This window comes from Mustela erminea, chromosome 3 (genome assembly GCF_009829155.1).
Source record: "Mustela erminea isolate mMusErm1 chromosome 3, mMusErm1.Pri, whole genome shotgun sequence".
Classification (NCBI taxonomy): Eukaryota; Metazoa; Chordata; class Mammalia; order Carnivora; family Mustelidae; genus Mustela; species Mustela erminea.
The window spans coordinates 67404522-67415220 of record NC_045616.1 but is presented as its reverse complement, the minus strand read 5'-3'; positions in this window follow the sequence as shown (position 1 = coordinate 67415220).

The following is a 10699-nucleotide window of genomic DNA, read 5'->3' as shown; positions in this document are numbered from 1 at the left end:
AGGACCCTGGAACCATGACCTAAGCCAAAGGTAGATACTTAACTGAATGAGCCACCCAGGTGTCCCAATTTCATTTATTTATTTATTTAAGATTTTATTTATTTGAGAGAGAGAGAGAGCTCCAGCAGGAGAAGGGGAGAGTGGGGAGGGACAAGCAGATTCCCTTCTGAGCCCCCTGTCTGGGGGCTCAATCTTTTAACCCCAAGATCATGACCTGAGCTGAAGTCAGATGCTTAACTGACAGCCACCCAGGCACCCCAGCACAACCAATTTTAGAATATTTTCATCACTCCAAAAAGAAACTCCTTATCCATTAGTCATTTTCTTTCAACTGCCCCAGCCCTAGAAAAAACACTACTCTACTGTCTGTCTCTAAATATTTGCCTAATCTGGACATTTCTTGAAAATGGAATCATAAAATATACAGTCTTTTGTGATTGGCTTCTTTCACTTACCTTTATGTTTTTAAGGTTTACCTTGAAACTGTAGCATATATCAGTACTTCGTTGTTTTTATTATTTATTTATTTTTTTTTTTTTTAAGATTTTACTTATTTGTCAGAGAGAGAGGGAAAGCGAGCGAGCACAGGCAGACAGAATGGCAGGCAGAGGCAGAGGGAGAAGCAGGCTCCCTGCCGAGCAAGGAGCCCGATGTGGGACTCCATGCCAGGACGTTGGAATCATGACCTGAGCCGAAGGCAGCTGCTTAACCAACTGAGCCACCCAGGCGTCCCTATTTTTTATTTTTTAAAGATTTTATTTTATTTATTTGACAGACAGAGATCACAAGCAGGCAGAGAGGCAGGCAGAGAGAGAGGAAGGGAAGCAGGCTCCCCAGTGAGCAGAGAGCCGGATGCGGAGCTCAATCCCAGGACCCTGGGATCATGACCCAAGCCAAAGGCAGAGGTTTTAACTCACTGAGCCACCCAGGCGCCCCCTTTATTGTTTTTATAGCCAAATAATAATTCAGTTTTATGGGTATTATCACTTTATTTACCCATTCATCTGTTGATGGACATCTTTTTTTTTTTTTTTTTTTCCTAATTTAAGACTAGTACGAATCATGCTACTGTGAACATTCATCAGTAGGTTTTTGTGTGGACTGATATGTGTTTCTATTTGTCTTGGTTATATTCCTAGGAATGGACTTGCTGCGCCATATAATACTTTCTCGGTAACATTTTGAGGAACTGCCAAAAGGTTTTTGAAGGCAGTTGCACCATTTCACATTAACACTAGCTATATGTGAGAGTTTCAACTTCTCCACATCCTTACCAACACTTGATATTTTCTGGGGTTTTTTGTTTGTTTATTTGTTTTTAATGGTAGCTATCTTAATGGGTGTGAAGTGGTATTCATGGTGGTTTTAATTTGCATTTCCCTAATGACTAATTATGTTGTGCCTCTTTTCTTGTGTGTACTGGCCCTTGATATATTTTCCTTGAAGAAATGTCTGTTGAAATCTACTGTCCATTTTTCAGTTGCATTATATACCTTTTTAAGATTGAATAGTGAGTATTAATTTGTATGTTTTGGATACTTAACCTTATCAGATTTATGATTTGCAAATATTTTCTATCATTTTGTGGATTATCTTTTCACTTTGTTGATAGTGTCTTTTTTTTTTTTTTTTAACATAAACTCTATGCCCAACGGGAGTCTGAACTCATGATACTGAGATCAGGGGTCACATGCTCTACTAAGCCAGCCAGGTGCACCTGATGTTGTCTTTTTTTTTTTTTAAGACTTTATTTTTTGAGCATTTTTTCGTTCACAGTACAACAGAGGAAGGTACAAAGATTCCCTGTATGCTTTCTACATGCACACGTGGACAGCCTCCCCCATTATCAGCATCTCTCACAAAAGTGATATGTTTATTATAATTGATGGAGCTACACTGAGATTTGAGGGTGTCTTTTGAAACACACAACTTAAAAATTTTTGTTGAAGTCCAATTTTTTTCGTTTCTTACTTTTTTTTTTTTTTAAAAGATTTTATTAATTTATTCGACAGAGAGAGATCACAAGTAGGGAGAGAGGCAGGCAGAGAGAGAGAGGAGGAAGCAGGCTCCCCACCAAGGAGAGAACCCGATGCAGGGCTTGATCCCAGAACCCTGGGATCATGACCTGAGCCGAAGGCAGAGGCTTTAACCCTCTGAGCCACCCAGGCGCCCCTCATTTCTTACTTTTACCAAGAAGGCTTTGCATAGCCCAAGGTCAAAGGTTTACTCCTGTTTTCTTTTGTATTGTTTTAGCTCTTACATTTAGGTCTATGATTCTTAAGAGTTAATTTTCATGTATGTGTAAGAAAGGGATCCATCTTCATTACTTTCCGTGTAGTTTTCCAGGTGTGCCAGCACCATTTGTGAAAAGGATTGTTCTTTCCACCTTTAGTTGTGTTAGCAACCATGTAGAAGAAAATCAACTGGCCATAAACGTGAGGATGTATTTCTGGTCTTTTATTTCTACTCTGTTGATCCTTTAGATCTATTCTTGGGCTACACTCTGTGGCATATGTTGCAGATCTTGATTACACTGTCTTGATTACTGTCACTTTGTAGTAAGTTTGGAAATCAGCAAATGTGATTCCTCCAACTTCGTTTTGACAGTTCTGAGTCCCTTGAATTTCTATATGATTTTTAGGATCAGCTTACCAGTTTCTGCAAAGAAACTAGTAAGGGTTGTGATATAGATTGGGTTAAATCTGTAGATTAGTGGCATGTATTTCTAGCTTAACAATAAGGCTTCTGATCCATGAACATGGGATGTCTTTCCATTTCCTTATGTCTTCTTAATTATTTTTCTTTTTTAAGATTTTATTTATTTATTTGTTTGTTTTTAAAGATTTTATTTATTTGACAGATAGAGATAGAGCACAAGCTGGGGGAGCCGCAGGCAGAGGAAAGGGTAAAGTAGGCTCCCTGCTGAACAGAGAGCCTGATGTGGGACTCAATCCCAGAACCCTGTGATCATGACCTGAGCAGAGGCAGATGCTTAACCGACTGAGCTATCCAGGTGCCCCTGTCATTTCTCTTAAAATAGGTATAGTTAATTTTTATGTATTAATCTTGAATTTTGCTGATTTGTTTAGTAGTGTAATAGCTTTTTAAAAAGTAGATTCTGGGGCACCTGGGTGGCTTAGTGGGTTAAGTCTCTGCCTTCGGCTTAGGTCATGGTCTCAGGGTCTTGGGATCAAGCCCCACATCAGGCTTTCTGCTCAGCAGGGAGCCTGCTTCCCCCTCTCTCTCTGCCTGCTTCTCTGCCTCCTTGTGATCTCACCCTCTCAAATAAATAAATAAAATATTTTTTAAAAATAAAATATAAAAAGTAGATTCCAGGTGCACTTGGGTGGCACAGTCAGTTAAGTGTCCTTCTCTTGGTTTCAGCTCAGGTCATGATCTCAGGATCACGAGATGGAGCCCTGCGTTGGGCTTCGTGCTCAGTGTGAGGTCTGCTTGAGAATCTCTCTCCTTCTCCCCTTCCCACTCATGCACACATGCGCGCTCTCTCTCTCTCTCTAAAATAAAGAAATAAATCTTTTTAAAATAAATAAATAATAAAAAATAGATTCCTTGGTATTTTCTATATATAGGATGATGTCATCTGCAAATAAAGGAAGTTTACCTTCTATTTTTCTTGCTTAATTTATTTGGCTAGAATCTCCATATATATATATGAAATCTTAAAAAAAAAAAAATTTATTTGACAGAGATCACAAGAGATCACAAGTAGGCAGAGAGGCAGGCAGAGAGAGAGAGGGAAGCAGGCTCCCCGAGGAGCAGAGAGCCTGATGGGGACTCGATCCCAGGACTCTGAGATCATGACCTGAGCCGAAGGCAGAGGCTTAACCCACTGAGCCACCCAGGTGCCCCAGCTGTATGTTTTTTTATAGATTCCCTTCGTCAAGTTGAAAAAAGTTCCCTTCTATTCCTAGTTTAGCTGTTATATCAAAAAAGGATAGGGGTGCTTGGGTGGCTCAGTGGGTCAGACCTCTGCCTTTGGTCTGGGTTATGATCTCAGGGTCCTGGGATTGAGCCCGCATCAGGCTCTCTGCTCAGCGGGGAGCCTGCTTCCCCCTCTCTCTTTGCCTGCCTCTCTGCCTGCCTTTAAAAAAAAAAAAAAAAGAAAAAGAAAGGATGTTGTATTTTTTTCTATCCAAGTTTTTTATTTAAATTACAATTAACATACAGCATAATACTTGTTTCAGGGATGTTGGATTTCGTGAAATCGTTTTTCTGCATCTGTTTTTGCAACCATGTAGTTTTGTCCTTTATTCTGTTGACATGTTGTATTAATTGAGGATTTTTGCATCTGTTTTTGTGAAAAGTATTTGTCTGTAGTTTTTTTTATGCTTGTGATTCTTTGGTTGTGTATCAGGGTAATACTGGCCTCACATCTTCCTCTTCTACTTATTGGAAGAGTTTGTGAAGAATTGCTGTTAACTTTTACTTAAATATTTAATAAAATTCACCAGTGAAGCCATCTGGGCCTGGGCTTTTGTATGGGGAAAATTAAAAAACTAATTCATTCTCTTTACTTGTTATAGGTCTATTCATATTTTGTGTTTCTTCTTGAGTAAGTTTCAATACTTGTGAAGTTCTAGGAATTTGCACATTTCATCTGAATGATTTTGTTGGCATATAGACGTTCATAGTATTCCTTTATAATCTGATTTGTTAAATCTGTAGTAATACCACCTTTTTCATTCTTGATTGTAGTAATTTGTGTCTTTTTTTCTTTTTTCTTTTTCTAGATAAAGGTTTGCTAATTGTGTTGATATTTTATATCAAGTTTTTAATTTTCTTACTGCTTTGAGAATACCTTGTATATTTTATTTATTTATTTATTAACATATAATGTGTTATTTCTTTCAGGGATACAGATCTGTGACTCATCAGTCTTATACAATTCACAGCACTCACCATAGCACATACCCTCCCCAATATCCATCACCCAGCCACCCCATCCCTCCACCCCTTTCCACTCCAGCAACCCTCTGAGTCCTGAGATTAACAGTGTCTTATGGTATGTCTCCATCTCTGGTTTCATCTTTTTTTTTTTTTTTTAAAAGATTTTATTGATTTATTTGAGAGAGATTTATTGAGAGAGATCACAAGCAGGCAGAGAGGCAGGCAGAGAGAGAGGAGGAAGCAGGCTCCCTGCCAAGCAGAGAGCCGGATGTGGGGCTCGATCCCAGAACTCCGAGTTCATGACCTGAGCCGAAGGCAGCGGCTCAACCCGCTGAGCCACCCAGGCGCCCCTCTGGTTTCATCTTATTTCATTTCTCCCTCCCTTCCCCTATGATCCTCTGTTTTGTTTCCCAAATTCCTGATATCAGTTAGGTCATATGATAATTGTCTTTCTCTGATTGACTTATTTTGCTCAGCGTAATACCCTCTAGTTCTATCCACATCGTTGCAAATGGCAAAATTTCGTTGTTTTTTTTTTATGGCTACATAGTATTCCATCGTGTATATATACCACATCTTCTTTATCCATTCATCTGCTGATGGACATCTAAGTTCTTTCCATAGTTTGGCTGTTGTGGACATTGCTGCTATAAATATTGGGGTTCAGGTACCCCTTCAGTTCACTACATTTGTATCTTTGGGGTAAATACCCAATAATGCAGTTGCTGGGTCAGGGTAGCTCTATTTTCAACTTTTTGAGGAACCTACATACTGTTTTCCAGAGTGGCTGTACAAGCTTCCATTCCCACCAAAAATGTAGGAGGGCTCCCCTTTCTCCACATCCTCTTCAACACCTGTCGTTTCCTGACTGGTTAATTTAGCCATTCTGACTGGTGTGAGGTGGTATCTCACTATGGTTTTGATTTGTGTTTTTCACCAACATGCAAGTTCTTTTCCTTCCCTGCCAGCCAGACAGGCAGATGGGAGAGGCAGATGCTTTCATTGTCAGTAGTTCTCTGATCTTTGATGTGAAAAGGAGCAGCACAGTCATTTAAGCTTGATCCAACGTCTTTGCCTCTTACAAAGTTAAACAGCTAAAAGAAGTAAAATAAGAAAGCAATGCTTGTGGAATTGCAGTGCATATTGGCATTGCATGCCTCGTTATGATTCATCTGCTTTCTTCTCCTGTTCATTCATTTCTTTTGAAGGCAGTGGATTTTTCTCTTGTGTTTCTGTCTTCTTCAATTTCGACTTACCAGATTTCTCAATCTTATCAGGTTTCTCAAACATGGTTGCAGAGGAAGGGGAATGAGGTGAGGTGTGTGAGTGAGTGATGACTGGTCTGCTCAGTGGCTGCCACCGAATGGAGAGTACCTTGTATATTTCATTTCATTTTTTTAAAAGATTTTATTTATTTGACACAGAGAGAGAGAGAGGTATCACAAGTAGGCAGAGAAGCAGGCAGAGAGAGAAGGGGAAGCAGGCTCCATGCTGAGCAGAGAGCCCAATGCATGGCTCAATCCCAGGACCCTGAGATCATGATCTGAGGTTTCACCCACTGAGCCACACAGGTGCCCCATTTACCTTGTATATTTTACATATATTTTTTTAAGGTTTTATTTATTTATTTGACAGAGATCACAAGTAGGCAGACAAGTAGGCAGAGAGAGTGAGGGAAGCAGGCTCCCTGCTGAGCAGAGAGCCCGATGCAGGACTTGATCCCAGGACCCTGAGATCATGACCTGAGCCAAAGGCAGCAGCTTAAACCACTGAGCCACCCAAGCGCCCCTACCTTGTATATTTTAAAGACAAATCTGTTTCATATATTTGTTTTACATTTCTCCCAATCGTTGGCTTCTGCTTTTAACAGTGTCTTTTTTTTTTTTTTTTTAAAGTAGACTCCATACCCATTGAGGGGCTCGAACTCATGATCCTGAGATCAAGAGTTGCATGCCCTACCAACTGAGCCAGGCCGGTGTCCCTTGATGGTGTCTTTTTTTTTTTTTTTTAAAGATTTTATTTATTTATTTTACAGACAGAGATCGCAAGTAGGCAGAGGGGCAGGTAGAGAGAGGAAGAAGCAGGCTCCCTGCTGAGCAGAGAGCCCGATGCGGGGCTTGATCCCAGGACCCTGGGATCATGACCGGAGCCAAAGGCAGAGGATTTAACCTACTGAGCCACCCAGGCGCCCCACTGATGATGTCTTTTGAAGAGAGGGAGAGCTTTAAATTTTCGTGAAGTCAAATTTTAATGAAGTCACACGTATCGATTTTTTCTTCGGCTTGTGTTTTTTGTGTTCTAGCAGAGAAATCTTTGCCTAATCAAAGAGCACTAAAATTTTCTACTTCGTTTTCATCTGGAAGTTTTACATATTTTAGGTTTTACATTTAGCTCTCTGAAACATTTTGCATTAATATGGTATGTGTTTACGTTTGAGGTTCACTTTTTTAAAAAATTACCTTTTAAGTCTTTATTTATTTGACAGAGAGAGAGAGGGAGATATATCAGTTTGAAAGTTGCTGTCTTATTTATTTATTTATGTATTTGACAGACAGGTCACAAGTAGGCAGAGAGGCAGGAGGAAAAGGAGGAGGAAGCAGGCTCCCTGCTGAGCCAAGAGCCCGTTGCAGGACTCGATCCCACGACCCTGAGATCATGACCTGAGCTGAAGGCAGAGGCTTTAACCCACTGAGCCACCCAGGCGCCCCGAGGTTCACTTTTTGATATGCGCATCCATCATTTGTTAAAAAATTATTTTCCCCATTGATTTGCATTTTGCACCTCCATCAAAAATTGCTATATTGGGGCACCTGGACCATTCCAGGACCCTAGAATCATGGCCTGAGCCGAAGGCAGACCCTTAACAACTGAGCCACCCAGGCACCCCAGGGAACTACATTTTAAATAAAAGCCGAGGTTAGATAAATAATTTTCATGATATTGTTTTTCACAGATACAGCAGTTAGAGTTACTAAGACTGTGTGGGGTTTTTTTCTTTTTTTTTTTTTATCTTGGACTCTCCCCACTCCATAGGAAAGGTTAAATGCTTCTTTGCAGTTTTGACCCCTATCACTTTTTGTTAAAAACCAACAAATTTGGGCACCTGGGTGGCTCAGTGGGTTGAGCTGCTGCCTTCGGCTCAGGTCATGATCTCAGAGTCCTGGGATCGAGTCCCGCATCGGGCTCTCTGCTCGGCAGGGAGCCTGCTTCCCTCTCTCTCTCTCTCTCTCTCTCTGCCTGCCTCTCTGTCTACTTGTGATCTCTCTCTGTCAAATAAATAAATAAATCTTAAAAAAAAAAAAAACAAAACCAACAAATCTAAATGTTGGCCAGAGATTAGCGGTAAGAAGAAATAGATGACGTGAGGCCAAACCCCTTTTTCAAAACCCATACAAGAATATATATACTTGGGACGCCTGGGTGGCTCAGTTGGTCAAGCGGCTGCCTTCGGCTCAGGTCATGATCCCAGCGTCCTGGGATCGAGTCCCGCATCGGGCTCCTTGCTCGGCAGGGAGCCTGCTTCTCCCTCTGCCTCTAGCCTACCACTCTGTCTGCCTGTGCTTGCGCTCTGTATCTCTCTTTCTAACAAATAAATAAAAAAATCTTTAAAAAAAAAAAAGAATATATATACTAATCAGGGTGGGCAGAAGGAAAACAATCAGTGGTTATGCATACATCTAAGGTTATTAAGCACTCCTAAGGAACTAAGTAAATCTTATTAAGAAGTCTCATTTAGGGGTGCCTGGGTTTAAGCCTCTGCTTTCGGCTCAGGTCATTGTCTAAGATGGAGCCCCGAGTCAGGCTCTCTGCTCAGCAGGGAGCCTGCTCCCCCCCCCCTGCCTGCCTGTCTGCCTGCTTGTGCTCTCTCTCTTTCTGTGTCAAATAAATAAATAAAATCTTAAAAAAAAAAAAGTCTCATTTAGGGCCGCCTGGGTGGCTCACTTGTTAAGCATCTGCCTTCAGGTCAGATTGTGATCCCAGCGTCCTTCGATCAAGCCCCGTATCAGGCTCCTTGCTCAGGGGGAGGACTGCTTCTCCTCTTCTGCTCCCCCTGCTTGTGTTTCCTCTCTTGCTGTGTCTCTGTCAAATCAATCAATCAATCAATCAATCTTTTTTTAAAAAGTCTCATTTATAGAAAATAAAATGAATAAAAACTTGGTACACTTTTTTTTTAAAGATTTTATTTATTTATTTGACACAGAGAGAGAGAGAGAGAGAGACACCACAAGTAGGCAGAGAGGCAGGCAGAGAGAGGGGGAAGCAGACTCCCCACTGAGCAGAGAGCCTGATGCGGGGCTCGATCCAGGACTCTGAGATCATGACCTGAGCCCAGGACAGAGGCTTAAACCACTGAGCCACCCAGGCGCCCCAAAACTTGGTACACTTTTTATCTCTCTTTTTCTTTTTAAGATTTTATTTATCTGAGAGAGATTTGAGGGTGCACAAGTGGAAGAGAGGGACAGAGGGAAAGGGTAAGGGAGAAGCAGACTCCCCACTAAGCTGGAAGCTGGATGTGGGCTCCATCACAGGACCCTGAGATCATGATCTGAGCCAAAGGCAGCTGCTTAACTGACTGAGTCACGCAGGCACTCCCCCCTTAAGTTTGTTTTAAATTAATTTATTTAATTAAAAAAAAAGTTAACAATTAGGTTTGAATAAAACCAAAGAGTAAATAGGGCTATTTCTAAGACTGTTTTCATTTTTTAAAAAGATTATACTTATTTATTTGAGAGAAGGAGAGAGAGAGCACAAGCAGGGGGAGAGGGAGAGGGAGAAGGGTTGCTTCCCGCTGAACAAGGAGCATGACACAGGACTGATCCCAGGATCCTGGGATCATGACCAGAGCTGAAGGCAGATGCGTAACTGAGGCCACCCAGGCGTCCCTAAGACCGTCTTCAAATAACTGTAAGATGTTAAAGAATTGTTACCAGTTTCACATGAATACCTAGGACTGAAATTCGTAAGTATATTTACAAAATTCCCAAAAGGTGTATAGCTGCATATTAGGCTCCCTATTGGATCACCATTTCCCTTCTGTTGAAGGAAAATCTTTATGATGAGTCAATTTTAGTGTTAAGATAATTAGCAATCATTTGATAATTTAGTGAATCCCAGTAATGAAAAGAATACTGTCTTTTCAAAATAGTCATTAGAATTACTAAAAGTAGTAACACACTTGAGGCTCCTGGGTCGCTCAGTGGGTTAAGCCTCTGCCTTCGGCTCAGGTCAGGATCTCAGGGTCCTGGGATTGAGCCCTCCATCGGGCTCTCTGCTCAGTAGGGAGCCTGCCTCTCACACCCTGCCTGCCTCTCTGACTATTTGTGATCTCTCTCTGTCAAATAAATAAATAAAATCTTTAAAAAAAAAAAGTAGAAACACACACATATATGGTACTAAGTTCAAATATCATTTAATCCTTACAATAGCCCTATGAAGTAATTATGCTTATTTTATGATTTGATCCAGGTAATACTGGATAGCACTTTTCTACTCTTCTCTGCTTCTATATCCATTCTTCAAAGCCCTGCATCCTATATAATTTTCTGATATTCACCCTTTTCTAATATTCTATCCTTTTCTGATATTCATAGTAGGAAGAGAGTTTTCTCTTTTGTTCTCTCATTATGTTAGAATTTCTAGTAAGGCACTTGCCACAATCTAACTGATTTGTCTAAAGCGTCCATTTTTGTGTATATCTTCCATGTATATTCTAGGTTATGATTGTCTGGAGCTGAAGAACTTATCTTGGGAGGCATTTCCCACCAGTTATTTGGGTGGAGTCTTGCACATA